The sequence below is a fragment of the Mobula hypostoma genome, chromosome 12 (assembly GCF_963921235.1).
Source record: "Mobula hypostoma chromosome 12, sMobHyp1.1, whole genome shotgun sequence".
NCBI lineage: Eukaryota > Metazoa > Chordata > Chondrichthyes > Myliobatiformes > Myliobatidae > Mobula > Mobula hypostoma.
In genome coordinates, this window is record NC_086108.1 from 58,592,918 (window position 1) to 58,600,561 (window position 7,644).

The following is a 7,644-nucleotide window of genomic DNA, read 5'->3' on the forward strand; positions in this document are numbered from 1 at the left end:
TGGTACTGGCATTTTTGAACAATCTTGCTTCTTCGTCTCTACTGTTGACACCAGTGATGCTGAGCTCACTGGTAAATTCAGGAAAACACCAGGAACTTTAGTCTTTGGCAGGATAGGGCCTGGAGAAAGGCTGAACTGCAACAAATCCTACTTATCGGCCGTGCGTTTTATTTATTCCATTAAAGTTTTGAAATATGAAAAATCCACACAAAACATATTGAGATACAAACAAGTTCCTTACCAGCTACTTGTCAAACATTGCAAAGGCCGGGTGCCAAACATGGAAATATTACATCATGTTTCTTTGCCATTCCTGGAGTATTGATTATCAAGAAAGGACTCCATTCTGGTCAGTGTGGAACTCCATGCACAACTCCTATTGTAAAGCAACCTCAAGCTGGAGCAAGGCTTGGGTTGACAAACAACAGGTGATATTTACTTTGGATTAATGCAGCATCAAAAACACTCAGAGCCCAGCTGCTGTTGTGCTCCTTTCCTTTCCTGTCCCGATACCTGTAAAGGGTTTCCGCCCAAAACTATAACTGTTTACTCCTCTCCAGAGATGCTCTCTGAGTTCTTCCAGTACTTAGAGCAAGTTGCATAATTTCTCTGGTAATTTTAGTGTATAATGCAGCCATACCTGTACAATGAAGTTCAGCACCTCAGGAAGGATACCGCATGATTATCTCTTGAGATCACTATGACAATAGAATAGTACAGCAGTACATTTTAGTTACTACCCAAATGCATGTCTTCATGGTATGAAAAGACTTCATATTACTTTCATTGCTTTGTGCCTTAATCCCATGGTCCTTTCCAAGGCTAAGTGTTGTGAGCAGTATATCAAGATGAAGTGACTCCATACAGCTCTCGCAGAGTCACTAGTGATGGGCAATAAATGTCATGCCAGGCTCAGCCAAATAATACCCTCTAAGAAAGACGGGAGGATCTATTTGCAGGGAAAAGAAATTGGAAGAGTAGGAAGAGAAAAAGAATAGTGAAAAATATGGGACAGGATAACTGAATTAGACGTTTAGATTACATTGGATTATTGCTCCTTGATTGTTCTTGTGCTGGTGGGGATTACAAGAGGTTGTGGGCTCAGATCCTCAAAAAGACAGCATCCATCATTCAGGGCCCTCACAATCTGAGATACACCCTCTTCTTGCTACCATCGTCAGGGAGGAGGTACACGAGCCAGTGATTTGGAAACAGCTTCTTCCCCTACATCAACAGATTTCCGAATGGTCCATGTACATTATCTCAATAAACCTTTTACAAATTATTTATTATATAATTTATAATAATTTATGTCTTTGCACTGTACTGCTGCTGCAAAATACCAAATTTTCACAACATAAGACAGTGATAATAAACGTAGGCTTGTATTTTTCGGGTAGTAGTAAACCTTTGCCTTGTGATATAGTTTAGATTATTCCAAGAGAGATTGTGAGGTGACACAGATTTTGCAAAGGGAGGTGACCAAACTTGCATTGTACCTGTCTGGAACATTCAGAAGGAAAAAAAAATCAACAATTATGATGGCCAAAAAAAAAACCCCATGAAGGAACTGATAATGCTTTCTTTGTTTTGGATGTTACAGCAACTATTACCTCTGTTTAATCACATATAATCTATGAAATAAACCAGGTTGCATCTTGTTACATTGAATATTGTCTCAAAAGTATCTGTCTCTACAAGATGAAGGAGTTACAAGGGAAAGTAACTTTAAATCTACTGCATCCTGGTGATACGCTTAATTAAGAACACATTTGTCTTCTCCATGGTAGCACCAAGATGTAAAAATAAACTTCTGGGAAAAGAAACGTGAAATGGGCTCCTGGAAGTAATCAAAGTGTTTCTGAACTTTAAGAGAATGTCTAAACTACACTCAAAAGTTTATAAATACTTGTTCTTATAATCCAAAGCCCTTATGAACCAAAAATAACATAAAAGCGTTGGCTGTGGGGAAGATTTCGGGTGAGGGGAAATTCAGAGAATTACGTAGAGAGAATAAGATGAGAGAGCGAGGTTGTGAAATAGGTAATGATAATCAATGTGATGAAGGGATAGTGCATATAAACACAAGAGTGACATTAGAATTAGAATGAGAAAAGAGGGAAAAATCTGTAAAAACCAACTCTGACTGCTCTTTATCTGAAAGCAGACAGCATTTATTTCAAGACAGATGGATCAATGGGATAAAAATATAAAAAAAGTAAGATCTTTGGAGGATAAATCCATGAAATTTACTTGAGATGATTTTTTTAGGTTAGTATGTTGAGAAATCAACAAGATTAAGTAAAAAAAGCTTAATTTTCCACAAGTACAGAACATTGAAATATACAGTGATCGTTGTTATTTGCATCAAAGACCAACATAGACAAAGGTTGTGCAGGGGAGACCCAGCAAGTGTCACTGCACTTACATGGCATGCCCACAACTCACTAACCTTAACTGTACATCCTAGGAATGTGGAGGAGAAACCATGGCACCTGGAGAAAACACACGCAGTCACAGGGAAACATGCAACTCCTTACAGACAGCGGCAGGTATTGAACCTCGATCAGTGATTGTTGGCACAGGATTAGAATCAGGTTTAATATCACTGACATATATCATGAAATTTGCTGTTTTGCAGCAGCAGTACATCACAATACATAATAATAAAAAAAACTATAAGTTACAAAAGTATATATAAAAAAGATTAAATTAAGTAAGTTGTGTAAAAGGAGAGGGGAAAACAAAAAAAACTATACTGAGATAGTAACACACATCAAAGTTGCTGGTGAATGCATCAGGCCAGGCAGCATCTCTAGGAAGAGGTACAGTCAACGTTTCGGGCCGAGACCCTTCGTCAGGACTAACTGAAAGAAGAGCTAGTAAGAGATTTGAAAGTGGGAGGGGGAGGGGAGTGTTCATTCAGAAATCTGGTGGTGGAGGAGAAGAAGCTGTTCCTGAAGTGTTGAGTGTGTGTCTTTGGGCTCCCGTACCTCCTCTGCGATGGTAACAATGAGAAGAGGACAATGCCCTGGGAGTCATCTTTTTGAGGCATCGCCTTTTGAAAGTGTTATGGATGCTCGTGAGACTAATGCCAATGATGGAGATGACTGAGTTTACAACTCTCTGCAGCTTTTTCTGGTCCTGTGCCCCTTCACACCAGATGGTGATGCAACCAGTCACAATGCACTCCACAATATGTCTGTAGAAATTTGCAAGTGTCTTTGATGACACACCAATTCTCCTCAAATTCCTGATGAAATATAGCTTCTTTCATGCCTTCTCTGTAATTGCATCAATACATCAGGCTCAGGATAGATCCTCAGAGACGTTCATGCTCACCCTTTCCACTTCTGATCCCTCGACGAGTTCTGGTGTGTGCTCCATCAGCTTCCCCTTCCTGAAGTCCTCATGCAGTTCCTTGGTCTTACTGAGAAAGAGTGCAAGGTTGTTGCTGTTACACCACTCAGCCAACTCATCTATCTCATTCCGTTTGAAATTCTGCCAACAACAGTTGTGTCACCGACAAATTTATAGATGGCTTTTGAGCTGTACCTATCCACACAATTGTGAGTGTAGAGAGAGTACAGCAGTGAGCTAAGCACGCATCCTTGAGGGCACCAGTGTTGATCGTCAGTGAGAAGGAGATGTTATTTTCTATGCACACAGACTTTGGTCTCCCAGTGAGGAAGTCAAGGATCTAGTTGCAGAGGGAGGTCCAGAGGTCCAGGTTTCCGGAGCTTATTGACTAGAACTGAGGAAATAATTGTGTTGAACGTTGAGTTGTAGTCAATTAACAGCAGTCTGACATTGTATTACTATTGTTCAAGCCAATAACTATGATACCATGTCCACAAGGGACAGGGAATTGTAGATCCAGTATTATAAAAGGCAATATCAAAGGTTTAATTGAGAGCTGGTAGTAAAAAGAGAAGAACAATCATAGAATTTTATATCAAGAATTAAAGTGATTTAGTTCCATTGCGTTAATCTCTTTTTTAACCAGCAACGCCACCCCACCTCCCCTTCCTTCATGTCTATCCCTCCTGAATATTGAATATCCCTGAATGTTGAGCTCCCATCCCTGGTCACCCTGGAGCCATGTCTCTGTGATCCCAACTATATCATAATCATTAATAACAATCTGCACTTTCAATTCATCCACCTTATTCCGAATGCTCCTTGCATTGACACATAAAGCCTTCAGGCGCTCTTTTACAACTCTCTTAGCCCTTTTTAATGCTTGCCCTGGATTTGTCGGCCTGCCACTTTTACTTTTCCCCTTTGTACTTTTTGCTTCTACGCTCACTTTACACCCCTCTGTCTCTCTGCACTGGTTCCCATCCCTCTGTTGTGAACTAACCTCCTCACACCTAGCCTCTTTAATTTGATTCCCACCCCCCAACCATTCTAGTTTAAAGTCACCTCAGTAGCCCGCGCTAATCTCCCTGCCAGGATATTGGTCCCCCTAGGATTTAAGTGTAACCCGTCCTTTTTGTACAGGTCACGCCTGCACCAATAGAGGTCCCAATGATCCAAAAACTTGAATCCCTGCCCCCTAAATAAAACGCTGGTGGGAGTTGTGTACAGGCCACCTAACAGTAGTAGTGAGGTCGGAGATGGTATTAAACAGGAAATTAGAAATGTGTGCAATAAAGGAACAGCAGTTATAATGGGTGACTTCAATCTACATGTAGACTGGGTGAACCAAATTGGTAAAGGTGCTGAGGAAGAGGATTTCTTGGAATGTATGCGGGATGGTTTTTTGAACCAACATGTCGAGGAACCGACAAGAGAGCAGGCTATTCTGGACTGGGTTTTGAGCAATGAGGAAGGGTTAATTAGCGATCTTGTCGTGAGAGGCCCCTTGGGTAAGAGTGACCATAATATGGTGGAATTCTTCATTAACATGGAGAGTGACATAGTTAATTCAGAAACAAAGGTTCTGAACTTAAAGAGGGGTAACTTTGAAGGTATGAGTCGTGAATTAGCTAAGATAGACTGGCAAATGACACTTAAAGGATTGACGGTGGATATGCAATGGCAGGCATTTAAAGGTTGCATGGATGAACTACAACAATTGTTCATCCCAGTTTGGCAAAAGAATAAATCAAGGAAGGTAGTGCACCCGTGGCTGACAAGAGAAATTAGGGATAGTATCAATTCCAAAGAAGTAGCATACAAATTAGCCAGAGAAAGTGGCTCACCTGAGGACTGGGAGAAATTCAGAGTTCAGCAGAGGAGGACAAAGGGCTTAATTAGGAAGGGGAAAAAAGATTATGAGAGAAAACTGGCAGAGAACATAAAAACGGACTGTAAAAGCTTTTATAGATATGTAAAAAGGAAAAGACTGATAAAGACAAATGTAGGTCCCCTGCAGACAGAAACAGGTGAATTGATTATGGGGAGCAAGGACATGGCAGACCAATTGAATAATTACTTTGGTTCTGTCTTCACTAAGGAGGACATAAATAATCTTCCAGAAATAGTAAGGGACAGAGGGTCCAGTGAGATGGAGGAACTGAGTGAAATACATGTTAGTAGGGAAGTGGTGTTAGGTAAATTGAAGGGATTGAAGGCAGATAAATCCCCAGGGCCAGATGCTCTGCATCCCAGAGTGCTTAAGGAAGTAGCCCAAGAAATAGTGGATGCATTAGTGATAATTTTTCAAAACTCGTTAGATTCTGGACTAGTTCCTGAGGATTGGAGGGTGGCTAATGTAACCCCACTTTTTAAAAAAGGAGGGAGAGAGAAACCGGGGAATTATAGGCCGGTTAGCCTAACGTCGGTGGTGGGGAAACTGCTGGAGTCAGTTATCAAGGATGTGATAACAGCACATTTGGAAAGCGGTGAAATGATCGGACAAAGTCAGCATGGATTTGTGAAAGGAAAATCATGTCTGACGAATCTCATAGAATTTTTTGAGGATGTAACTAGTAGAGTGGATAGGGGAGAACCAGTGGATGTGGTATATTTGGATTTTCAAAAGGCTTTTGACAAGGTCCCACACAGGAGATTAGTGTGCAAACTTAAAGCACACGGTATTGGGGGTAAGGTATTGGTGTGGGTGGAGAATTGGTTAGCAGACAGGAAGCAAAGAGTGGGAATAAACGGGACCTTTTCAGAATGGCAGGCGGTGACTAGTGGGGTACCGCAAGGCTCAGTGCTGGGACCCCAGTTGTTTACAATATATATTAATGACTTGGATGAGGGAATTAAATGCAGCATCTCCAAGTTTGCGGATGACACGAAGCTGGGTGGCAGTGTTAGCAGTGAGGAGGATGCTAAGAGGATGCAGGGTGACTTGGATAGGTTGGGTGAGTGGGCAAACTCATGGCAGATGCAATTTAATGTGGATAAATGTGAAGTTATCCACTTTGGTGGCAAAAATAGGAAAACAGATTATTATCTGAATGGTGGCCGATTAGGAAAAGGGGAGGTGCAATGAGACCTGGGTGTCATTATACACCAGTCATTGAAAGTGGGCATGCAGGTACAGCAGGCGGTGAAAAAGGCGAACGGTATGCTGGCATTTATAGCGAGAGGATTCGAGTACAGGAGCAGGGAGGTACTACTGCAGTTGTACAAGGCCTTGGTGAGACCACACCTGGAGTATTGTGTGCAGTTTTGGTCCCCTAATCTGAGGAAAGACATCTTTGCCATAGAGGGAGTACAAAGAAGGTTCACCAGATTGATTCCTGGGATGGCAGGTCTTTCATATGAAGAAAGACTGGATGAACTGGGCTTGTACCGTTGGAATTTAGAAGATTGAGGGGGGATCTGATTGAAACGTATAAGATCCTAAAGGGATTGGACGGGCTAGATGCGGGAAGATTGTTCCCGATGTTGGGGAGGTCCAGAACGAGGGGTCACAGTTTGAGGATAGAGGGGAAGCCTTTTAGGACCGAGATTAGGAAAAACTTCTTCACACAGAGAGTGGTGAATCTGTGGAATTCTCTGCCACAGCAAACTGTTGAGGCCAGTTCATTGGCTATGTTTAAGAGGAAGTTAGATATGGCCCTTGTGGCTACAGGGGTCAGGGGGTATGGAGGGAAGGCTGGGTTCTGAGTTGGATGATCAGCCATGACCATAATAAATGGCGGTGCAGGCTCGAAGGGCCGAATGGCCTACTCCTGCACCTATTTTCTATGTTTCTATGAATCTAAGGGATGAATTCTGAAATGTTAACTTAGATTGGGGGAATATTAAGCTGGTGTGACAATGGATGACCAGCGACTAACCGCTGAAGAATGAATATATGGCTAAAACAATTTTATACTCCTTTAAGGCACAAAAATTAAACAGGGAAAATGTCTGACCAAGGCTAACAAAAGAAGTTAAAGAAAGGATCAGCAGTAGACTGGGGATGGAAAAAACATTCAGAATTCAGTGAAAGATCACCAAGATCTTGATAAGCAAAGAGGAAGTAGAATACAAAAGTAATCAATCAAAAACAGACAAAAACAAAATGGAAAAGCTAAGTGTTTTATTTAGATGTCATTAGACTGAGAGGCATTGCCATTCTGAGGGATGTGGCTGTCCTTGAACAAAAGAAACACTGTAAATGTTTACCAGCAGGTACAGCAAGCACTTAGGAAAGTAAACAGTATTATGGCCCTTGTTGCAAGAAAATTTGAGTGCAAA